We start from the raw sequence: 25,571 nt of genomic DNA, 5'->3' as shown, positions 1-25,571 counted from the left end.
TTTTAATTTTTACAGCATTTACCTGAGGGAATAGGTCATGTGATGTTTTTATAGAGCAGATCGTTACGCACGTGGCAATACCTAATATGTCTACTTTTTTTTTTTCACTTTAGCACAATAATAGCAGTTTTGAAGCAAAAAAAAATCATATTTTAGTGTCTTCATAGTTTGAGAGCCATAGCTTTTTTATTTTTTGACCGATTCTCTTAAGTAGGGTCTCATTTTCTGTGGGATGAGGTGACAATCTGATTGGTACTATTTTGGGAGGCATACGCCTTTTTGATCACTTGCTGTTGCAATTTTTGGGATGCAATGTGACAAAAATTCCTTTTTTTTTTACACATTTTTTATTTATTTTTACGGTGTTAACCTGAGTGGTTCACTTTAGCACAATAATAGCAGTTTTGAAACAAAAAAAATAAATTATGTTTTAGTGTCTCCATGTTCTGAGAGCTATAGTTTTAAACATTTTTGGGCAATTGTCTTAGGTAGGTGCTAATTTTTTGCGGGATGAGGTGACGGTTTTATTGATACCATTTTTGGGGGCATACGCCTTTTTGATCGTTTGGTGTTGCACTTTTTGTGATGTAAGGTGACAAAAATGGCTTTTTTTTACACTATTTTTATTTAAATTTTTTATGGTGTTTATCGTACAGGGTGGATCATGTGATATATTTATAGAGCTGGTCATTACGGACGCGGCGGTGCATAATATGTGTTTTTTTTTCTTTTCTGTTTTTTATTATAAAATAAGGGGAAAGGGTCTTTTTCTCTTTTTTACTTTATTAATTTTATTACTTTATTACGGAAACAAAACACGTTCGTGTGCATGAGGCCTAACCAAGAGATTCAGTATTTTCAAGAAATTGGGGAAAAAAGAAGCATCTGAACATTGAATGAATCTGATGTCTGTACATTCAGGACCCTACACAAAGGAACCCTTCAATGCACACAGATGACCGGTGTAATGATAGGCATTAACAACAAAAAATTACCTGGTTCTCTTGTACATGCATCCTTGCTGAATGTAGAATAGAGTTGTAACACTGCATTCATCTTACACTTTATGTCATGTTTTTGTGTTGTGTTATTTATTTGAGAAGCATCTTTAGCCTCATTACTATTGCATTTAAAGGGAGTCTCTAAGGTCATTTTACCACCCTAAATAGATGACCTGATAGATAACCCCTGTCGTGTGCTCTGTTCTAACTGCAAAGACTCAAGTGGGTGTTCAACACTGTACAGAGGAGTCATACTGTCCGGTGTCCACCCCATCCCTCCAGTGATGATTTACACTCCCCCAGCTGTCTTGTACTCCTCGGGCACCATGAGGTGTGCTGTGATGGAGCCAGGTGCAGTCTGTCGTTCTGCTCATGTCCAGGGAGTATAAAGCAATGGTGCATGCATACGATTTGAGACCCTGGTGGTGACTGCAGCAGCTGTGGGATGTCATTCAAGGCTGGAGGGGCAGGGTTAGACAGCATGGCTCTTATGTACAATGTGAACGCCCCTTTGACTCTCCAAAGTTCATTATCCTACATTGTGTGACTTGTTTTTGGCACATTTGCTGTACCTGAAGAAGAATACGGGCATGTTTGAAAAGACTGTTAGGTCACCTGTTGTGACCATTTATGGTGGTAAACTGACAGGTCTTCTTTAATATTTTCTCTAAATATTAGAATTTAATCCTGCTGCTACAATGGCTTCCATTAATGGAAATGACAAAATTATTATGATGTTATTATGATGTGCAAATGATAGACCCTAAAAGAGTATTAGCATCTTCTAACAGTTTTCTAAATTCATAATAGAGGTACAGTAAATGCAAGTTAACGACTAAAGTTATGCCATTTCCTATCTCTGGATCATACTAATGACAATGGCAGTTAATGGGTTAATAATCAATATGTTTGAGATCGCACATTCTTAAATTTCACAATCACATTTGACGTAATAACTGCAAAAGGTTTTGTCTTTCTAGCAGATAACCATTTACCCATTAATGTCATATAATGGTTAATTATTGAATTTTTCTTGCAAAGAGAAGCGTGGCTTATACTGTATTTCTAAAATGTCGAGTCCAGTTTATTGATCATAATTGTATGACTTTTTTTGACATGTTTTCTATGTGGCAAGAATGCTGAGGTGGGACATTTGTGTATAGATATTTCATATTTTATTTATAAATGATTTAAAGAACGTCACTTGCCCAATTCTGGAAATTAAGTTTTGTCTAGAACTAAATTCATTAGCCCACTCTCCCCACGTCATACTTCAAGGGGTTGTCCCGTCTGGGACATTGACGGCATGTCGCTAAGACAGGGGTAGGCAGCCTCCGGCTCCCAGCTGTTGTGAAACTACAATTCCCAGCATGCTCCATTCATTTCTATGAGAGTTCTTAGAAGAGCAGAGCAAGTATGCATACTGGGAGTTGTAGTTTCACAACAGCTGGGAGCCGATGGTTGCCTACCCCTGCGCTAAGATATGCCAAGATATATACGCTAAGATATTTAATGTCATATAGGTGCATGTCGCACCTCCAGGACCTGTTCCTATCTAGAGAACGAAGAGCACACTGCGCATTTGCAGTGCTCTCCATTCATCGTTCTTGGCTATTTTAGGAAGTCCCATAGCAGGGAACGGTGAGCAGTCTGTGCAAGCACAATCACCCTTCCATTCACCTCCATGAGACTGCCAGAAATAGTCAAGCCAGCACTTAGCTATTTTCAGAACTCCCATAGCTGTGAACGTAGAGTGACTGCTCATGGTCCTGTTCTGAAGATAGGTGTGGGTCACAGACATGGGACCCACACCTACCTGACATTGATGGCATATCCTAGCGATATACCATTATTTTCCCAGATGAAAATCCCCCTTTAAAGGGGTCTCGCATACTTCATGCATGGCTCTTACATTGAACGAAGGGTTTAGCTGTTGTACTCACCACTTAATGTCCTACTAACAGTAATGGTTCACTAATATCAATATGGATTGTTTTCTCTAGTCATATTATTAGTTCTATAGATGCAAGAAATATTAAATGGTTTGTCTCCTGAAGACGACACATGTCCATACACTAGGGAATAGAAATATAATAGACTGGGTTCCCCTGCTTGGGATCCCCTTTGTAATCTACAGTGGAAAGCAGCTCTCATTTGTGTCGACCCGGCCTTTCCATGTATTAAATGTTCAGTCATTCATCTGAATTGCTTTCATGTAACACTAAAAATAAGAGTTGTCCAGTTTCATGATATTGATCACATGATAGGTCATTAATGTCAGTTTTGTCACATTCACTTGAATGGGGGAGTAACCTGTAATTACCCTGCAAAGTAGATGATGTGCAGGTAAACATTAAAGAGGAGGCAGCACATGCACCACGGCCCATTCAAGCAACTTAACTGAGTGGTAGTGCCAGGAGTCAGCCCTCCTCCGATATGATATAGATGATGTATCCTGAAGATAGGTCATCAATATCATGAAACCAGACAACCTCTTTAACCCCTTACTGACATCTTCTGTGCATATAAAGTAGGTGTCACGACTTTAAATATGGCGTCCCCTCAGGAGCTAAGTGGGCACCATAGCAAACTTGTTGCTGCTATTTTACACTGGCACGTGGAGGAAAATTCTGTTATTGATGATAATGTCAATCAGTGACTTTTTTATGACCCCTCAGATGCTGTGGTCAGTTGTGACCATGGAATCTGAAAGGTCTTTCCCTGAAATCGCTGTGCTCCCCCGGCCCAAATGGCTCTCCTGCACCAAAAACAGTTTGGTTGCTGTGGCATCCTCAGGCCTTCTGAATGTTCCAAGTCCTGCCACAGCTATTTTCCCTTTTGGAGTCCTGCCTCATAATGAGTCTGAAGATGGCATGTTAACCCCTTTCCGACTGCCCACTCTGCATATGCGTCCTATCTGTACACGCCCTGTGCAGATAGCACGTATATACACGTGCAGGCAGCGCTTTAATTCCAGCTGATCATCTAGCAGGAGTAGGTCGGGTCCCGGCTGACAGACACAGCAGGGACCCTGAGGAAAAAACAGGAGCGGTTTATTACTGCTTCTGCCTTCTCCTGTGCCGGATGGAGAGCGCTGTATGAGTGTATGGTGGAGGGAGCAGGAAGCCGCTTCCTCTGTTTGTCCCGGCAGTCACGTGACCCCAGGGGGTGTCTGGAGCAGGGGCAGGAGCAGAGCTGCAGGGTTCAAGGAGACCCTGATCAGCTCTGCATGTGTGTCATGCCCCCACAGGGGGCTGTTTTCCCCTGTAACTGGGGCTCCTGTGTCCTGTGTCAGTGTTTTCCAGAGGTCTTTTATTGACCTCCTGGGGGACATATTATGTGCCAAAAAGAAATTAAAATATAAATAAAAATAAAATAAAAAATAAATAAAAAATGCTGTCGCTAACAGAAATCGGCACCATAGTCGCCCCATTCTCTCAAACCTATACATGTTATATATGAAAATGAGCATTACAAAATAGGGAACCCATTGCCATAATTCATTTTGTGTCAGTTTTAATATTTAAGAAATAAAAAGCTATAATAAAAAAATATACTTTTTAATAGTAATTAGCATTTTTACTCCAAATTAAACCCCAAAAAACACTAATAAAAATTCCCAAGTGTCAAGTAAAAAAAAAAAGAATCGCTAAAATTATTTTGATAGTCAAACAAACAAAAAAGCTATGGTCACTAAACCACCACATGCCCAAAATCACAAAAAGTTGCGTGGACATTAAGGCCTTTTTTGGGCCTGGTCATGAAAGAGTTAAAGTCCCATGCCATCCAATAGCACTGCCAAGTCACAAAATACCCATATCATTAAATTATAAACGTATTTATCCAGTACGGTGACTGTTGTAACTGAAAAAAAAATCTAAATTGTTTTTATTTTTTTGTCATTTTACCTCCCACAAATTTTTTTATAAAAAGTAATCTAAAAGTCATACACACCCCAAAATGGTATCAATGAAGACTACAGATTATCCCGAAAAAACTCAAGCCCTCACATCACTCCATAGATGTAAATATGAGAAAGTTATGGGGGTCAGAATATAGAAATGCGAAGAAAAAATATTTTCTTCCAAAGTTCTATTTTTATTCAAAGTATTAAAACACAAGAAAAACAATTTAAATGTGGTATCATTGTAATTTTACCGACCAGCAGAATGATGGTAACAGGTAGGTTTTACCACGCAGGGAAAAGACTAGAAACGAAACCCATAACACTGTGGGGTAATTGTGTGTTATTTTCCAATTGCACCGCATTTGTAATTTTTTTCCAGCTTGCCAATGCATCATATGCAATATCAAATGTTAGTGCCATTAGAAAGAACAACTTGCCCTGCAAAGATCAAGCCCTCATATGTCTATGTGAATGGAATAAAAAAAATGAAAAAAAGAATTTTTGAAAAATTGAACATTTTTACATTCCTTATACAAATTCAAAAAAGTAAAACGTGTAAATAAAAAAAATATATTGGATATAGTATGGATATAGTATGTAAAAAAAACTAACTGCCGCCCCAATTTACAATAAGCTATAAAGGCCTTTGTTTATACAATCTGAGTGCTTCATTTCATAATTGTATGTAATCCAGATTGTGACCCTCCAGCTGTTGCAGTACTACAACTCCCAGCATGCCTAGACAGCCTACAGCTATCAGCCTACATCAGAGCATGATAGGAGTTGTAATTTGACAACAGCTGGAGGGCCGCAGGTTGCGCATCCCTATCTTAGGATATGGCCACAAGGTCAGGTTTCCTGATGCAGTTTTAGAAGCCAATGCCAGGAGTAAATTCAAAAAAGAGAAGTTGTATCAGTCATTGATAATTTCTATATTTTTTCCGTATCCAATCCTGATTTTGGCTTCTAAACTGCTTCAGGAAACTTGACTGTGTGGCCGTACCCTTATTTTTGCATAGCTCATTTTATATACCTTTACACATACATTGACAAGTTTGTAGAATTTTGTAGAAAAAACATAAGTTCGTACTAATATTTCTCATAGAAAATAATATTAGGAGTAATTGTACCATACATGGAACATTGTAACCTTTTGAAAAATGAATAAGTAGAAAAGTAATAAAAATGTGCAATACTTACCAACAACATCTCCAGCAGTACATTCGGATTTGTCTTGTCCTTTGTCTGCAGGTGCACAATACATCAGAAAGTCAGAAACAAGAGGTTGGCCAACATTCAATATTGTCAGCCTATGCTCTGAAAGGCAGAACACAAGTAAAGGTCACAATCTAGAAAGTGTTCTGCACATTTATGACCTGCAAACACTATAATCTGCCTCCATGAAGAAGTCATATGATACGCACCAACCAAAGCAATTCATTTTACTAATTACAAGAATTCCCTGAGTTAGATTAGTAGAATTTGTGAAATCACCCCAGGCTTTCCGAGTTTCTTCTGAACAATTTAACAATAATTAACATTGGTTCTAATATATTTCTAACAGCTCAATTAGCCTTACCCCATTAAAATGATGTAAATAGCATGTTAGATGGGCAGGAAGGGGGTAAATGGGCGTAAAGCTGTAATTAAAGTTCTGCTTAGTAGAGAAGTCAGGCTATTAACAAGCAAATTTAGATTCTTCACAAAATTAGTTTTAGTTAGAACAAGTGACCACTTGGACTTTGAATTAAGGTTAGCGTAACTTGAAGTCGCATAACCTAGGTCAGGGGTGGGCAAACTGCAGCTCTCCAGCTGTTGTAAAACTACTACTCCCAGTATGCCCAGTCTTCCTACAGCTATCAGCCTAGATCAGGGCATGATGGGATTTGTAGTTTTACAACAGCTGGAGAGCCGCAGTTTGCCTATCCCTGACCTGGGTGATTATCATGTCCTTAAATGTGTTTCAGTGTGTACCAGTAATATGGTGTTTTTTTGTAATATAAAGCCCTGCCTTTTGAGTCATACTGTAATTTTTTCAGTGACTTAAAGGGGTTGGCCCATAAACACCATTCATTACCTAGATCAGGGATCAGCAACCTCCGGCACTCCAGCTGTGGTGAAACTACGACTCCCAGCATGCTCCATTCACTTCTCTGGGAGTTCTGAGAATAATCATAGCTTGTACTAAAGGCGGCAAGACTCCTTCCATCACCTGTGGCCGTATACTGCTGATACTACTTCATCAGCCATCATCAGCTCATGGAGTCTTTGCTATTGGCTATATGTCATGATGCAGTGTCTGTGTAATCTATGAGAAACCCATAGAGAACATAACTTGGGGAGGCAAGAGAAGCAGGGCACTTGTTTTAAAGAGGACTTGTAACCTCTTCTTCCTGACATGTCTGTCTTACATAACCCATGCAGTAACAATTCACCTATTCTTGTAACTCTAGGTTGCCATAATAATGTCAAAAAAAAAAGTCAAGAGATCCTCTTTTTAAGTGTTTTTTCTAAGGGGGTCCGACACCCAGAACTCCTGCTGATCAGCAGTTTTACGAACACACCAGCACTCACAGCAGCGCCACAGTCTTCTCGCAGCTTTGCCTATACCATGTGACATCACATTCATTGGTCATATGACCTAGGTGCAGCTCAGCCCGATTGAAAGGAATAGGGCTGAGCTGCAATGCCAAGAACATCCAATGTACAATGTACGGTTCTGTGCTTGGTGAGCTGAGAGAAGGCAATGCCGCTACTGTGAGCGCATGTGCCTTCTCAAACAGCTGATCGGTGAGTGTCCCGGGAGTCGGACCCCCACTGATAAGTTAAAAAATCTCAGAAAACCCTTTTAAGCCCCCTGTGGCAAAAGTGTACTTCCTACCCAATCTTGGCCTAAGTGTCAAGAATTTTGAGCTACTTTTCGCCACTTCTAGAGATGAGCGAATTTCTCAAAAATTTTATTCGGCTAGTTCGGAGAATTTTCCGAAATGGTTTGATCCAAATTTATTTGTGGTGAATTGTGTTAAAAACAGCTATTTCCTGGCTGCAGAGAGCCTTTATAGTGGTGTAGAACACTGTGCCTTGCAGTAACACGCTTAGGGAGTCTACTGTGGTAGTGAAACAATACTGTGAGTCAGTATGACATGCAGATGACAGGCGTCGCTCTTAGAATCACTGCACACTTCACTTATTTGGGCAGTCACGGGGCCAAAACAGTCCAAATAACTCAAGTGTAAACTCAGCCTTACACGTCAATGTTAGCGCCAGGTATAAAGACCGTGCAGAGACCCAAGATCCTACTATAGCGCGAAAGAGCGCACTCCTTTTACACCAATTCACCTATTCCACATAGATTTCTACAGAACCTGTTCTATAAAACACTTATACAAGTAATGCCCCCCCCCCTCCCAACAGAATGGAGTGGGTGTCAGCAGTAAGTTTGTGTTGACGTCACTGATTATTTTGCCCTTCCTCTGATCCATCCGAACAATAACCCCAAAAAAACTTATCCTGTCTGTGGAGCATCCGCCTTCACTCGGTAAGCATTTGGTCAGTAATCCATCAGTATTGCTAATAATGCTAAAGCAAAAAAAAAACAGGAGTGGATCCAAAACAGAAATGACACGTGAATGGAATATTTGCATGTCTGTGTTTTGTACCCACTCCTGCTTTGGGCTACCAAATCATGAGCCAATTCTGATGCAAAATAGGGACCATGTCATGCAGGCCTTACAGCTGTTACATAGACAGGATCCGTTGTGCATCTCATTTTTCCTTCCTTCTGACAGATCAAAAAAAAGGACAAAATAAATGAAAATGTCAGCCAGGCCGAAAAGCAAAATAGTGGCCTAGGGGAGGGTGGGAACAGCATGAGTCCACAAAGTGGCCCCATGACATAGTGGTGAGGTGAAAGCAGCATGAAGAGACCACAGAGTAGCACAATGACAGAGTGTGGAGGTGGCAGCAGCAGCATCAGGAGGAGGCCACAAAGTGGAACAATGACAGTGTGGAGGTAGCAGCAGCATCAGGAGGCCACAGAGTGGCACAATGCCAGTGTGGAGGTGGGAGCAGCAGCATTAGGAGACTTGAGTGGTGAGGTGGCAGCAGCATCAGGAGACCACAGAGGGACCCGTTGACAGAGTGGGGAGGTGGGTGGCAATACCAGTACCAGCTGAAGATGTTGAATGAAAGAAGGAGCACTTGGCATCAGATGTGTGGCATCAGGTGGGTGGCAGGATCAGAATAGTCGCTGAGGCAGGTAGCCAGAAGAAACCGGTCTCTTTTGTCAAAGTGTTGGTGTGGCACCATGGATGATCTAGCTTGATGCATCAGGCATTGGTGGGTGTAAATCCTGGCTGATCCACGCCTGATTCATCTTGACAAAGGTCAGTCTCTCCACATTTTGGATTGACAGGGGAGTTCTTTTGGGCTAACTATGGCCCTCGCCGCACTAAACACCCGCTTAGAAGCCACACTACTGGCCGGGCAGGACAGCTTTTCCAGAGCTAACGATGCCAGTAGCGCCAACAAATCCAGTTTGGCTGCCCAGTAGTCCAGCAGATCTTCATTGTGGGGTGGCAGAGTGCTGTCCAAGTATACCACCACCTGCTGGTTCAGGTCCTGCTCCAGGTCTAGCTGCTGCTGCTGGTGAGTAGTTTCTTCACTAGGCGGGTGAAGAAAGCTGCTCATCAGCGACTCTAGACTCAATTTGCTGTTGATGGAATTGGAACTGCTTCTAACCCCCCACCCTGACACTGCAGCCTTGGCAGAGGAAAGTGAGCGCATAGGGCCCCCCCCCCCCGGTCAGACCTGCGAGATGATGAACGATGGGGCAGATAGGCAGCAGCCAAATGACTACATATGATGTCTCTATAGTAGTTAAGTTTGTCCTCCCTCTCAGCAGTCATAAAAAAAGGCCCTCATTTTGGACCAGTAGCGAGGGTCCAACAGGGTGGAGAGCCAGAAGTCATCCCTCTGCCGAATGCTAAAAATTCGGCTGTCACTACGCAAGCAAGTGAGCATGCATCGGGCCATTTGTGCAAGTGACTCGGAGGGACTCCCTACCTCCATCTCCACTGCATACTTCCACGGTGTGTCTGGGTCCTTGGCCTCGTCTTCCTCATCGCCCTGTAGCTCCTCTGGCTGCTCCTGCTCCTCTTCTCTTGTCACCTGTTTATAAAAACCACCCATTTCTCTACATATTGCTTGTGTTCAAATGTCCTCCTCCGCCTCCAGTTCAGCCCCCACAGGGCTCATGTGGCCATGAGATCTAGGCACCACATCTCCAGTCCCCTGACCAGCCAGATAAACCAGCATCTGCTCCAGGACATGAAGCAGTGGAATGATGTTGTTAATCTTGTAGCCCTGGCGACTGACAAATAAGGTGGCCTCCTTAAAGGGCCTGAACAAACGGCATGTGTGACGCATGAGCTGCCATTGGCTGACATCGAAGTTACACAGGGGAGTACTCCTGTCCACTTGGATCATTAAAGAAATCGTTTATGGCCTTTCTCTGTTCGTATAGTCGGTCCATCATATGGAGGGTGGAATTCCAACGGGTGGATACGTCGCATATCAGCCTATCTTGGAGGATGCCGTTCTGCTGCTGCAGCTCAAGGAGGGTGTGCTTTGCGGTGTACGAGTGGCTCAAGTGCATGCAAAGTTTCCTGGCCATTTTTAGGATGTCTTGCAGATGGGTGGGAGAGTTCAGGAACCACTTGACAACCAGATTGAACACATGTGCCATGCATGGCTCAGCCCTCCTTGATGCAGCGCTGACACCATGTTCTTCCCGTTGTCGGTCACCATGGTTCCGATTTTGAATTGTCACGGAGAAAGCCAGGATTCGATTTCTTGATGAAGGACACGGAGCAGCTCCTTTCTGTGTAACTCTGTTCGCCCAGGCAAATGAAGTGCAGGACAGCGTGACACTGCCGTGCCCTGCACATGTGGTATGCTGGAGGGGCACTGTGAATTGTCCCTGCAGAGGAGGCTGAGGACATGGTGGAGGATGAGGAGGCAGAGGTGGACATTGTTGCAGGGCCAACCGCGTGAGAACGTGGAGGCGGAAGCGGCGTCACCTGGTTAAGTTGCTGGTGTGGCTGTGTAGAAACCACATTGACCCAGTGGGCCATAAAGGACAAGAATTGTCCTTGACCGTAGTTACAGCTCCACACGTTGGCACTGCCATACACTTTGGTAGACACAGACAGGCTCAACGACTGGCCCACCTTTTGTTCTACATACGTGTGCAGGGCTGGTACTGCCTTTTTGGCAAAGAAATGACGGCTTGGGACTCTCCACCTCGGCTTGGCACAAGCCATCAGTTCTCTGAAAAGTGCAAAGTCCACCATTTGGAAAGGGAGGGACTGCAGCACCAGCAACTTGGACAGGAGCACATTAAGCTTCTGCGCTTTTGGATGAGAGGAGAAGTAGGAGCATCAGGACCAGCAGAGGATGAGACTGCCTGAAATCGGGTGCATGCCACTGTGTGATGCAGCGGTTGCTGCGGCAGGCTGGACCACCACATCGGAGCCACGGTTCTTCCAGGCCACTTTATGGTGACACTATATATTGACGCAGGGCCGTGGTGCCAACATTGGCACCCTGGCCACTCTTCACCTTTTGCCCACAGATTCTACAAATGGCCATATTCACCTCCTCCGGCGGCTTAACAAAAAACTGCCACACAGCCGAGAAGGTGATTTTACCCCCAACACTCCATACTGACTGACTGCTACTGCCGCTGCTTCTGTCAACCCCTGCACCACTATTTTCCAGGCAGGTAGGCTCCTGCGAAGTGGGTGGTCTACCCCGGGTACGCTTGGCTCCTGACCTCCCACTGCTGCCACCCTGCTGACTCCCGGCCACGCTAGCGACTTGCTGGCTCCACCGCTGCCTCACGGGCAAGCTGCCACCATCTTCTCCCAATGATGATGAAGCCCCTAATTCACCCGGCTCCCAGCGATCAGCTGCATCATCATCGAATACTGTCTGCACGTCACTTATGTCTCTGGGTCAGGAGCCCGATCGCTCGCAACAGCAGCTCCCACGTCGCTCTCCTCATCACTACTTGCCCGCCTACCGGAGGAAGCGGCGGATGTCTCCTCCAAAGCTTGTAGCTGCATACTGTCCTCTAGTAGCTCATCCTCGCTGTATAGTGGAGCTGAGCATACAGCATATAATACTTGTCTGGCTGAGAGAACAGAAAAGGACAGAGGCAGGTTGAGGACAGGTGAGGGCACAGGGCCTGCTCCCAGGCCATGCCAACTTAGCGTTGTGTATGATTAACCCACCGACTCTTGGCTGGGGGTGTTTGTCACTTAGGGCAAAGTGGATGACTGAGTCAACCATTCAAGAACTGCTGAGTTGTTGGTCAAGACACGACCGCTAGATGTCACCAGGAGCTCAGGCATCTCGCTGCAACTCCTGCTGCCACACCCCCTTACTCTGCTGTGACCTGTTCCTGCGCCAGAAACATTTAGGCCTCTGCCTCTCCCCTGTGCAGGACCTGGCACTTCTCTGTCTGACATACTGTTAGATCAAATAAATAAATAAGGAAATTAAAAGACCCCAAAAAATAAATTTTCTCAATTCACCACATATTGGCTAATGAGACCTTTTTTTTCCCCACTTGTACACACCAAAAAGTGCTTTAGAATATATAATTGCACCGCTGAACGGCAAATATATATATATATTTTTTTGCCACTAATACACACCAAAAAGGGCTGTAATTTTCTCACTTCACCACACTGAAAATTCTTTTTTGTGTGCCACTATTACACACCAATAGGGCTTTACAACATATAAATACACTGCTGAATGGCAAATAGGGCCTTACTTTTTTCCACTTTAACACGCCACAAAAGACTTTAGAACATATAACTGCACCGCTGAACGGCAAATAATATATATTGTTTTGCCACTAATACATGCCAAAAATGGCTTTAGAACATATAACTGCACCGCTGAATGGCAAATAATATACAGTGCCTTGCAAAAGTATTCACTTTCCTTGACTTTTTTCATATTTTGGTGCCTGAAATTAACATGTATTGTTTGAAGATTTGCATTATTTAATTTACAGAACATGCCCACAGCTTTGAAGAAGTTTGGTTGTGAAGCAAACAACAAATAGGACAAAATCTCAATGTGCATAACTATTCACCCCCCTAAAGTCAATACTTTGTAGAGCCATCTTTTGCAGCAATCACAGCGCCAAGTAGCTTTGGATAAATCTCTATGAGCTTCCCATATCTCACAACTGGTATTTTTGCCCATTCCTCCTTGCAAAACTGCTCCAGCTCCTTCAAATTGGATGGTTTACGCTTGTGAACAGCAATCTTTAAGTCTGACCACAGATTTTCTATTGGATTGAGATCTGGGTTTTGACTAGGACATTCCAATACATTTATATGTTTCCCCTTAAACCACTCAAGTGTTGCTTTAGCAGTGTGTTTGGGGTCATTGTCCTGTTGAAAGGTGAATCTCCGTCCTATCCTCAAATGACACACAGAGTGCTACAGGTTTTGCTCAAGAATATCCCTGTATTTAGCACCATCAATCTTTCCCTCAACTCTGACCAGTTTCCCAGTCCCGGCTGCTGAAAAACATCCCCACAGCATGATGCTGCCACCACCATGTTTCACCGTAGGGATGGTGTTCTTTGGATGATATGATGGGTTTGCACCAGACATAGCGTTTTCTTTGATGGCCAAAAAGTTTAATTTTTGACCAGAGCACCTTCATCCATGCATTTTGGGAGTCTCCCACATGCCTTTTCGCAAATTCACAATGTGCCTTTTAGTTTTTAGCTGAAAGTAATGGCTTTCTTCTGGCCACTCTGCCAAAAAGCCCAACTCTATGGACCGTACGGCTTATTGTCGTCCTATGTGCGGATACTCCAGTCTCTGCTGTGGAACTCTGCAGCTCCTCCAGGGTTACCTTAGGTCTCTGTGCTGCCTCTCTAATTAATACCCTCCTTGCCCGGTCCGTGAGCTTTGGTGGGCGGACGTGTCTTGGCAGGTTTACTGTTATGCCATGTTCTTTTCATTTAGTTATGATAGATTTGATGGTGCTCCGGGGATCAACAAAGATTTGGATATTTTTTTTATAACCTAACCCTGACATATACTTCTCAACAACATTGTCCCTCACTTGTTTGGAGAGTTCCTTAGTCTTCATGGCAGTGTTTGATTAGTGATGCCTCTTCCTTAGGTGTTGCAGCCTCTGGGACCTTTCAAAAAAGGTGTGTATATGTAATGACAAGAGAAGCAGGGCACTTGTTTTAAAGAGGACTTGTAACCTCTTCTTCCTGACATGTCTGTCTTACATAACCCATGCAGTAACAATTCACCTATTCTTGTAACTCTAGGTTGCCATAATAATGTCAAAAAAAAAAGTCAAGAGATCCTCTTTTTAAGTGTTTTTTCTAAGGGGGTCCGACACCCAGAACTCCTGCTGATCAGCAGTTTTACGAACACACCAGCACTCACAGCAGCGCCACAGTCTTCTCGCAGCTTTGCCTATACCATGTGACATCACATTCATTGGTCATATGACCTAGGTGCAGCTCAGCCCGATTGAAAGGAATAGGGCTGAGCTGCAATGCCAAGAACATCCAATGTACAATGTACGGTTCTGTGCTTGGTGAGCTGAGAGAAGGCAATGCCGCTACTGTGAGCGCATGTGCCTTCTCAAACAGCTGATCGGTGAGTGTCCCGGGAGTCGGACCCCCACTGATAAGTTAAAAAATCTCAGAAAACCCTTTTAAGCCCCCTGTGGCAAAAGTGTACTTCCTACCCAATCTTGGCCTAAGTGTCAAGAATTTTGAGCTACTTTTCGCCACTTCTAGAGATGAGCGAATTTCTCAAAAATTTTTATTCGGCTAGTTCGGAGAATTTTCCGAAATGGTTTGATCCAAATTTATTTGTGGTGAATTGTGTTAAAAACAGCTATTTCCTGGCTGCAGAGAGCCTTTATAGTGGTGTAGAACACTGTGCCTTGCAGTAACACGCTTAGGGAGTCTACTGTGGTAGTGAAACAATACTGTGAGTCAGTATGACATGCAGATGACAGGCGTCGCTCTTAGAATCACTGCACACTTCACTTATTTGGGCAGTCACGGGGCCAAAACAGTCCAAATAACTCAAGTGTAAACTCAGCCTTACACGTCAATGTTAGCGCCAGGTATAAAGACCGTGCAGAGACCCAAGATCCTACTATAGCGCGAAAGAGCGCACTCCTTTTACACCAATTCACCTATTCCACATAGATTTCTACAGAACCTGTTCTATAAAACACTTATACAAGTAATGCCCCCCCCCCTCCCAACAGAATGGAGTGGGTGTCAGCAGTAAGTTTGTGTTGACGTCACTGATTATTTTGCCCTTCCTCTGATCCATCCGAACAATAACCCCAAAAAAACTTATCCTGTCTGTGGAGCATCCGCCTTCACTCGGTAAGCATTTGGTCAGTAATCCATCAGTATTGCTAATAATGCTAAAGCAAAAAAAAAACAGGAGTGGATCCAAAACAGAAATGACACGTGAATGGAATATTTGCATGTCTGTGTTTTGTACCCACTCCTGCTTTGGGCTACCAAATCATGAGCCAATTCTGATGCAAAATAGGGACCATGTCATGCAGGCCTTACAGCTGTTACATAGACAGGATCCGTTGTGCATCTCATTTTTCCTTCCTTCTGACAGATCAAAAAAAAGGACAAAATAAATGAAAATGTCAGCCAGGCCGAAAAGCAAAATAGTGGCCTAGGGGAGGGTGGGAACAGCATGAGTCCACAAAGTGGCCCCATGACATAGTGGTGAGGTGAAAGCAGCATGAAGAGACCACAGAGTAGCACAATGACAGAGTGTGGAGGTGGCAGCAGCAGCATCAGGAGGAGGCCACAAAGTGGAACAATGACAGTGTGGAGGTAGCAGCAGCATCAGGAGGCCACAGAGTGGCACAATGCCAGTGTGGAGGTGGGAGCAGCAGCATTAGGAGACTTGAGTGGTGAGGTGGCAGCAGCATCAGGAGACCACAGAGGGACCCGTTGACAGAGTGGGGAGGTGGGTGGCAATACCAGTACCAGCTGAAGATGTTGAATGAAAGAAGGAGCACTTGGCATCAGATGTGTGGCATCAGGTGGGTGGCAGGATCAGAATAGTCGCTGAGGCAGGTAGCCAGAAGAAACCGGTCTCTTTTGTCAAAGTGTTGGTGTGGCACCATGGATGATCTAGCTTGATGCATCAGGCATTGGTGGGTGTAAATCCTGGCTGATCCACGCCTGATTCATCTTGACAAAGGTCAGTCTCTCCACATTTTGGATTGACAGGGGAGTTCTTTTGGGCTAACTATGGCCCTCGCCGCACTAAACACCCGCTTAGAAGCCACACTACTGGCCGGGCAGGACAGCTTTTCCAGAGCTAACGATGCCAGTAGCGCCAACAAATCCAGTTTGGCTGCCCAGTAGTCCAGCAGATCTTCATTGTGGGGTGGCAGAGTGCTGTCCAAGTATACCACCACCTGCTGGTTCAGGTCCTGCTCCAGGTCTAGCTGCTGCTGCTGGTGAGTAGTTTCTTCACTAGGCGGGTGAAGAAAGCTGCTCATCAGCGACTCTAGACTCAATTTGCTGTTGATGGAATTGGAACTGCTTCTAACCCCCCACCCTGACACTGCAGCCTTGGCAGAGGAAAGTGAGCGCATAGGGCCCCCCCCCCCCGGTCAGACCTGCGAGATGATGAACGATGGGGCAGATAGGCAGCAGCCAAATGACTACATATGATGTCTCTATAGTAGTTAAGTTTGTCCTCCCTCTCAGCAGTCATAAAAAAAGGCCCTCATTTTGGACCAGTAGCGAGGGTCCAACAGGGTGGAGAGCCAGAAGTCATCCCTCTGCCGAATGCTAAAAATTCGGCTGTCACTACGCAAGCAAGTGAGCATGCATCGGGCCATTTGTGCAAGTGACTCGGAGGGACTCCCTACCTCCATCTCCACTGCATACTTCCACGGTGTGTCTGGGTCCTTGGCCTCGTCTTCCTCATCGCCCTGTAGCTCCTCTGGCTGCTCCTGCTCCTCTTCTCTTGTCACCTGTTTATAAAAACCACCCATTTCTCTACATATTGCTTGTGTTCAAATGTCCTCCTCCGCCTCCAGTTCAGCCCCCACAGGGCTCATGTGGCCATGAGATCTAGGCACCACATCTCCAGTCCCCTGACCAGCCAGATAAACCAGCATCTGCTCCAGGACATGAAGCAGTGGAATGATGTTGTTAATCTTGTAGCCCTGGCGACTGACAAATAAGGTGGCCTCCTTAAAGGGCCTGAACAAACGGCATGTGTGACGCATGAGCTGCCATTGGCTGACATCGAAGTTACACAGGGGAGTACTCCTGTCCACTTGGATCATTAAAGAAATCGTTTATGGCCTTTCTCTGTTCGTATAGTCGGTCCATCATATGGAGGGTGGAATTCCAACGGGTGGATACGTCGCATATCAGCCTATCTTGGAGGATGCCGTTCTGCTGCTGCAGCTCAAGGAGGGTGTGCTTTGCGGTGTACGAGTGGCTCAAGTGCATGCAAAGTTTCCTGGCCATTTTTAGGATGTCTTGCAGATGGGTGGGAGAGTTCAGGAACCACTTGACAACCAGATTGAACACATGTGCCATGCATGGCTCAGCCCTCCTTGATGCAGCGCTGACACCATGTTCTTCCCGTTGTCGGTCACCATGGTTCCGATTTTGAATTGTCACGGAGAAAGCCAGGATTCGATTTCTTGATGAAGGACACGGAGCAGCTCCTTTCTGTGTAACTCTGTTCGCCCAGGCAAATGAAGTGCAGGACAGCGTGACACTGCCGTGCCCTGCACATGTGGTATGCTGGAGGGGCACTGTGAATTGTCCCTGCAGAGGAGGCTGAGGACATGGTGGAGGATGAGGAGGCAGAGGTGGACATTGTTGCAGGGCCAACCGCGTGAGAACGTGGAGGCGGAAGCGGCGTCACCTGGTTAAGTTGCTGGTGTGGCTGTGTAGAAACCACATTGACCCAGTGGGCCATAAAGGACAAGAATTGTCCTTGACCGTAGTTACAGCTCCACACGTTGGCACTGCCATACACTTTGGTAGACACAGACAGGCTCAACGACTGGCCCACCTTTTGTTCTACATACGTGTGCAGGGCTGGTACTGCCTTTTTGGCAAAGAAATGACGGCTTGGGACTCTCCACCTCGGCTTGGCACAAGCCATCAGTTCTCTGAAAAGTGCAAAGTCCACCATTTGGAAAGGGAGGGACTGCAGCACCAGCAACTTGGACAGGAGCACATTAAGCTTCTGCGCTTTTGGATGAGAGGAGAAGTAGGAGCATCAGGACCAGCAGAGGATGAGACTGCCTGAAATCGGGTGCATGCCACTGTGTGATGCAGCGGTTGCTGCGGCAGGCTGGACCACCACATCGGAGCCACGGTTCTTCCAGGCCACTTTATGGTGACACTATATATTGACGCAGGGCCGTGGTGCCAACATTGGCACCCTGGCCACTCTTCACCTTTTGCCCACAGATTCTACAAATGGCCATATTCACCTCCTCCGGCGGCTTAACAAAAAACTGCCACACAGCCGAGAAGGTGATTTTACCCCCAACACTCCATACTGACTGACTGCTACTGCCGCTGCTTCTGTCAACCCCTGCACCACTATTTTCCAGGCAGGTAGGCTCCTGCGAAGTGGGTGGTCTACCCCGGGTACGCTTGGCTCCTGACCTCCCACTGCTGCCACCCTGCTGACTCCCGGCCACGCTAGCGACTTGCTGGCTCCACCGCTGCCTCACGGGCAAGCTGCCACCATCTTCTCCCAATGATGATGAAGCCCCTAATTCACCCGGCTCCCAGCGATCAGCTGCATCATCATCGAATACTGTCTGCACGTCACTTATGTCTCTGGGTCAGGAGCCCGATCGCTCGCAACAGCAGCTCCCACGTCGCTCTCCTCATCACTACTTGCCCGCCTACCGGAGGAAGCGGCGGATGTCTCCTCCAAAGCTTGTAGCTGCATACTGTCCTCTAGTAGCTCATCCTCGCTGTATAGTGGAGCTGAGCATACAGCATATAATACTTGTCTGGCTGAGAGAACAGAAAAGGACAGAGGCAGGTTGAGGACAGGTGAGGGCACAGGGCCTGCTCCCAGGCCATGCCAACTTAGCGTTGTGTATGATTAACCCACCGACTCTTGGCTGGGGGTGTTTGTCACTTAGGGCAAAGTGGATGACTGAGTCAACCATTCAAGAACTGCTGAGTTGTTGGTCAAGACACGACCGCTAGATGTCACCAGGAGCTCAGGCATCTCGCTGCAACTCCTGCTGCCACACCCCCTTACTCTGCTGTGACCTGTTCCTGCGCCAGAAACATTTAGGCCTCTGCCTCTCCCCTGTGCAGGACCTGGCACTTCTCTGTCTGACATACTGTTAGATCAAATAAATAAATAAGGAAATTAAAAGACCCCAAAAAATAAATTTTCTCAATTCACCACATATTGGCTAATGAGACCTTTTTTTTCCCCACTTGTACACACCAAAAAGTGCTTTAGAATATATAATTGCACCGCTGAACGGCAAATATATATATATATTTTTTTGCCACTAATACACACCAAAAAGGGCTGTAATTTTCTCACTTCACCACACTGAAAATTCTTTTTTGTGTGCCACTATTACACACCAATAGGGCTTTACAACATATAAATACACTGCTGAATGGCAAATAGGGCCTTACTTTTTTCCACTTTAACACGCCACAAAAGACTTTAGAACATATAACTGCACCGCTGAACGGCAAATAATATATATTGTTTTGCCACTAATACATGCCAAAAATGGCTTTAGAACATATAACTGCACCGCTGAATGGCAAATAATATACAGTGCCTTGCAAAAGTATTCACTTTCCTTGACTTTTTTCATATTTTGGTGCCTGAAATTAACATGTATTGTTTGAAGATTTGCATTATTTAATTTACAGAACATGCCCACAGCTTTGAAGAAGTTTGGTTGTGAAGCAAACAACAAATAGGACAAAATCTCAATGTGCATAACTATTCACCCCCCTAAAGTCAATACTTTGTAGAGCCATCTTTTGCAGCAATCACAGCGCCAAGTAGCTTTGGATAAATCTCTATGAGCTTCCCATATCTCACAACTGGTATTTTTGCCCATTCCTCCTTGCAAAACTGCTCCAGCTCCTTCAAATTGGATGGTTTACGCTTGTGAACAGCAATCTTTAAGTCTGACCACAGATTTTCTATTGGATTGAGATCTGGGTTTTGACTAGGACATTCCAATACATTTATATGTTTCCCCTTAAACCACTCAAGTGTTGCTTTAGCAGTGTGTTTGGGGTCATTGTCCTGTTGAAAGGTGAATCTCCGTCCTATCCTCAAATGACACACAGAGTGCTACAGGTTTTGCTCAAGAATATCCCTGTATTTAGCACCATCAATCTTTCCCTCAACTCTGACCAGTTTCCCAGTCCCGGCTGCTGAAAAACATCCCCACAGCATGATGCTGCCACCACCATGTTTCACCGTAGGGATGGTGTTCTTTGGATGATATGATGGGTTTGCACCAGACATAGCGTTTTCTTTGATGGCCAAAAAGTTTAATTTTTGACCAGAGCACCTTCATCCATGCATTTTGGGAGTCTCCCACATGCCTTTTCGCAAATTCACAATGTGCCTTTTAGTTTTTAGCTGAAAGTAATGGCTTTCTTCTGGCCACTCTGCCAAAAAGCCCAACTCTATGGACCGTACGGCTTATTGTCGTCCTATGTGCGGATACTCCAGTCTCTGCTGTGGAACTCTGCAGCTCCTCCAGGGTTACCTTAGGTCTCTGTGCTGCCTCTCTAATTAATACCCTCCTTGCCCGGTCCGTGAGCTTTGGTGGGCGGACGTGTCTTGGCAGGTTTACTGTTATGCCATGTTCTTTTCATTTAGTTATGATAGATTTGATGGTGCTCCGGGGATCAACAAAGATTTGGATATTTTTTTTATAACCTAACCCTGACATATACTTCTCAACAACATTGTCCCTCACTTGTTTGGAGAGTTCCTTAGTCTTCATGGCAGTGTTTGATTAGTGATGCCTCTTCCTTAGGTGTTGCAGCCTCTGGGACCTTTCAAAAAAGGTGTGTATATGTAATGACAGATCATGTGACACTTAGATTGCACACAGGTGGACATCATTTCACTAATTATGTGACTTCTGAAGGTAATTGGTTTCACCAGAGCTTTTTATGGGCTTCCTAACAAAGGGGGTAAATACATACGGACATGCCAATTTTCTCTTTTCTATTTCTAAACAATAGTTTTATTTATATATTCTTCTCATTTCACTTCACCAACTTAGACTATTGTGTTCTGATCCATCACATAAAATTCAGATTAACAAAACATTCAACTTAAGGCTGTAATGTAATAAAATAAAAGTCAAGGGGGGTGAATACTTTTGCAAGGCACTGTATATTTTTTTTGCCACTAATACACACCAAAAAGGGTTGTAATTTTCTCACTTTGCCACATAACTGTAAACACTTTTTTTGTGTCATTAATACGCGCCAAAAAGGGCTTTAGAACATATAACTGCACCGCTGAAGGGCAAATAGGCTCTTACTTTTTTAAACTTATACACACCACAAAAGGATTTAGAACAAATAACTGCACCGCAGAACGGCAAATAATATATATTGTTTTGCCACTAATACACGCCAAAAAGGGCTTTAGAACATATAACTTCACAGCTGAATGTCAAATAATATATATTTTTTGGCCACTAATACACATCAAAAACGGCTTTAGAACATATAACTGCACTCCTTAACAGCAAATATATTTTTTATTGGCCACTAATACACGCTAAAAGGGCTGTAATTTTCTCACTTCACCACACAACGGCAAATCCTTTTTTTTGTGCCACTAATACACGCCAAAAAGGGCTTTAGAACATATAACTGCACCACTGAACGGCAAATAATATATATTTTTTTGTCACTAATACACGCCAAAAAGTGCTTTAGAATATATAATTGCACCGCTTAACGGCAAATATATATATATTTTGCCACTAATACACAACAAAAAGGGCTGTAATTTTCTCACTTCACCACACAACAGCAAATACTTTTTTGTGCCACTAATACATGCCAAAAAGGGCTTTAGAACATATAACTACACCGCTGAATGGCAAATAGGCCCTTACTTTTTTCCACTTTAAAACGCCACAAAAGGCTTTAGAACATATAACTGCACCGCAGAACGGCTAATTATATATATTTTTGTGCCACTTATACACGCCAAAAAGGGGCTTTAGAACATATAACTGCACCGCACAAGGGCAAATAAGACATAGAAATATTTCCTTGTAATAAACCCTGTTAATGGCTGTATCAAACAGATCATGATTAAGAGCCCGCTGGCTCGAAACATGTCGGTCTAAAGGGAAATGTTGGAGGTCTGTGTCCACTACACTGTGTGTACCTTTTCAATATGAAATAAAGACTGTGCAAGATTCCATTTAACTACGTGCTGGAAATTCCTCATTTGAAGCTTTGTACTACGAGGTCGGGCCGGCTTCTCCGTTGCACGTGCGTTTATTGGTGAGCTGGAATCAATGTTCTTTTTTATATGGACTGTATCAAACAGCACTTGCACCCCAATAACAAGAACGGTTTGCTGGAATTACAGAGCTGTATAATGGCAATTTAGATCCCCAGTCGGTGCAGCAAGGTGTAATAGGATTGTTCCTATTACCCAGGCTGTAAACTCCCCTACTGAACCCTGTTCTGCTTCAATAATGTAGAATGATTCCTCCCCATGCTGTCCCTGAACAACCTTACAGCAAAATAAAAGTTTTAAAGTCTTTTCTACCACTGTTCCTAACGCCTGCTGATGTCTCTCCCTGCACTAAGTACACTGGAAAATGGAAGAATCCAAGATGGCTGAGGCTTTTTATAGGGCTGTGACATCACAGGGCTGGCTGCTGATTGGCTGTATGCATGGCATCGTGGGTGATCCCTCATTCCCAGAGTTCCTTGCTCCATGTCCTAACACGTGCAGCAGCCACGAAGCGTGAGGAAATTCGGATTCGGTGCGAATCGAATTCCACTTTGTCAACTTCGATTCGCTCATCTCTAGACACTTCAATTGTCATTTAATCAGCCTAATCTTGTTAAATGAAGACAGAAATCCTACTAATATAATGGAGGGAAGACATTATTTTTGTACACCAGCTTTCTGGCATACAAAAGTGACGATTTTTGGTGCAAGTGTGAGCCAAAATTTGTGACATTTTGCTCTTTTACTCCACCCTTGCCACTTCTACAAATAAGTAGATGGGGCATAGGCTGGGGTAGGCATGGCCAGTAGACTCATTAGCAGCATGTGCGCTACAACACTGCAGCACATTAGACCAGAAATCTACGCCAACATCCTGACAACATGCCATAATTATTACCTCATGATGATTTTGGGTGCATCATATTCCAACATCATTTGTTAATAGTATTAGGGTAGGAAACACCAGTCTTAATACTGTACATTCTTCCCATTGTGTTTTAAAAAGTTTTATTACTTCTCTTAAAAGGTGTACAAACAGACAGCTTGGATGCCATAGTTCACACCTTCCTATAACGCTTTATAGCCTTCCATATCTTTCCTCATTTACTTGTTACATATTGTCTAGCTTTTACACACAAGGGAGTATAGGCTTCAACTTATGGAATTTTAACAAGGAGATGTCACAAGACACTAGGCATCTTCTGCAATTGTCACAAACTAAAAAACATGCAACCAAATTGCCCTGATAATCCAGAGATTGCCACATGAAGGGGTAACTACATGAGTGGCTGCTAACTGGCTGCTGTTTCTGTTATTGGAGAAGAGCGAAGCGAAGGACCATGGAGGTGGCAAATATGTTACAGAGGCACTGATAGAATTGTTGGACTAACTTACTCTGTGGGCACTGTTATGCAGCTGGCACAATTGTATGGCCACCTCTGCGCGATGGGCACAAATCTATGGGAAGAATCTTCACGTTCTGTCATTGCAGAAACATTTGATCTGACTGGTGTATTAAAGATTCAAGATACACAATGAGAATTAATCATTCTTTAGTTTGGTGTAAATGCTTTGGGGGACAGAGCCTCTAAACTGGCATTAAAAAGTCACAAAGATTTGAAGGATCTCATGACCTTGCAAAATTGTGCAAATTTTAGGGGTTTAGGATCCTGATTACCACTTTTACAAAAAGCTTGTGGAGCAGGCGATGAATAGGTGGTGGAAGGGTGGCTATAGCTGGCCCGGCACATTTATTAAATTCTACACCAGGTAACTGGTATAGTGTAGATTTCCATTTTGGTCCGCGGACCACAATTATAAAGAGGTGTGCGTCTCTTAATATTTGTGGTGATAGATTAAGACCAGCATGTAATACATTGGTTTAATAAATGTCCCCATTCATAAATTGTTTTGCATTAAGGTTGTAATACCACATGATAAAGTAAATGAGAAAGAAATAGATCATAGTACTGGGTTCTATTAGAAAATTGGTTAGTTTAATTTGCATATAATACGTTTGTAAAGGGGTTGTCTCTCTTCAGTAAGTGCCATTTATCATGTAGAGAAAGTTAATACAAGCAACTTACTAATGTACTGTTATTATCCATATTGCTTCCTTCGCTGTCTGGATTCATTTTTCCATCATATTATACCCTGCTCGTTTCCATGGTTACGGACCACCCTGCAAACCAGCATCGGTGGCCGTGCATGCACTATATAGGAAAAAGAACTAGCCTATATGCGCTCTCATGGTCCCAGCCACCAGAGAGGCTGACGCTTTTTCCTGTAGTGTGCAAGCATGGCCACCACTGATGGATTTGAGGGTGGTCTGTAACAATGGAATAGAGCAGTGTATAATGTGATGGAAAAATTAATCCAGACAGCAAAGGAGGCAATATGGACAATCACAATACATTAGTAAGTAGCTTGTATTAACGTACTCTACTTAATAAATGCCACTTGCTGAAGTGAGACAACCCTTTAAGGATCTATGGATGTACAAAACATTAGCGAACAATAATTTAGAGAACCCTTTTTAACATATCCTATAGGGACCTTCTGAGCTGAGTGTGATGGGGTGGTGGTAACTGATGGAGAGGCCTGTTGGATTACATTGAAATCTATAGACGCTCCCTGGGCTCTGTGCCTTTTTCGGAGCTGTGTAAATGTTGCTGCAGGTTGTGGATTCAACTAGCTTCCACAGAGGGTCCTGTAAAATAAAGATACAATTGATTTGAGAAACAGACATTTCTCCAAGTCAATTAATTGCACTATAAATATCTTCAATAATATTGCTTTTTATTTGGTAGGATAGAACAGCACGTTTTGTGGGTGGGCTGCATAGTTCACCAGGCTCAGTGTAAACAGTTCATTATCACAATACAAAGCGCAAACACATTGTACTGAACATGAAAATATATTGAAAAAAGCTAATAAAAATCTAAAATAAAAAAGTTAATAATTTATATATCATCTTACTGCATATAAAATGTCAAGAGTTGAAAGGTCCTTGTTCAGTAAAAGTAAACATAACGAGGAAATGAAAATGTACTGAAGCAGACT

The 25,571-nt window shown here is 43.9% G+C and overlaps 1 protein-coding gene and 1 long non-coding RNA gene across 6 annotated transcripts in view; one reads left to right on the top strand and one right to left on the bottom strand.

Annotated features, from left to right (window-relative positions):
- LOC122944610 overlaps positions 1-6,239 on the bottom strand; it is a 54,985-nt gene extending 48,746 nt beyond the window's left edge. For both annotated transcript variants that reach the window (XR_006391039.1, XR_006391038.1), the window contains exon 1: positions 6,109-6,239. This is a non-coding gene — a long non-coding RNA (uncharacterized LOC122944610). The remainder of the gene's footprint in view (positions 1-6,108) is intronic.
- SLC4A4 (solute carrier family 4 member 4) overlaps positions 1-25,571 on the top strand; it is a 262,656-nt gene that overhangs the window by 119,703 nt on the left and 117,382 nt on the right. The gene's annotated exons all lie outside the window — the stretch shown is intronic.

This window comes from Bufo gargarizans, chromosome 1 (assembly GCF_014858855.1).
Source record: "Bufo gargarizans isolate SCDJY-AF-19 chromosome 1, ASM1485885v1, whole genome shotgun sequence".
Lineage (NCBI taxonomy): Eukaryota > Metazoa > Chordata > Amphibia > Anura > Bufonidae > Bufo > Bufo gargarizans.
This window is presented reverse-complemented; position numbering and strand designations above follow the sequence as displayed.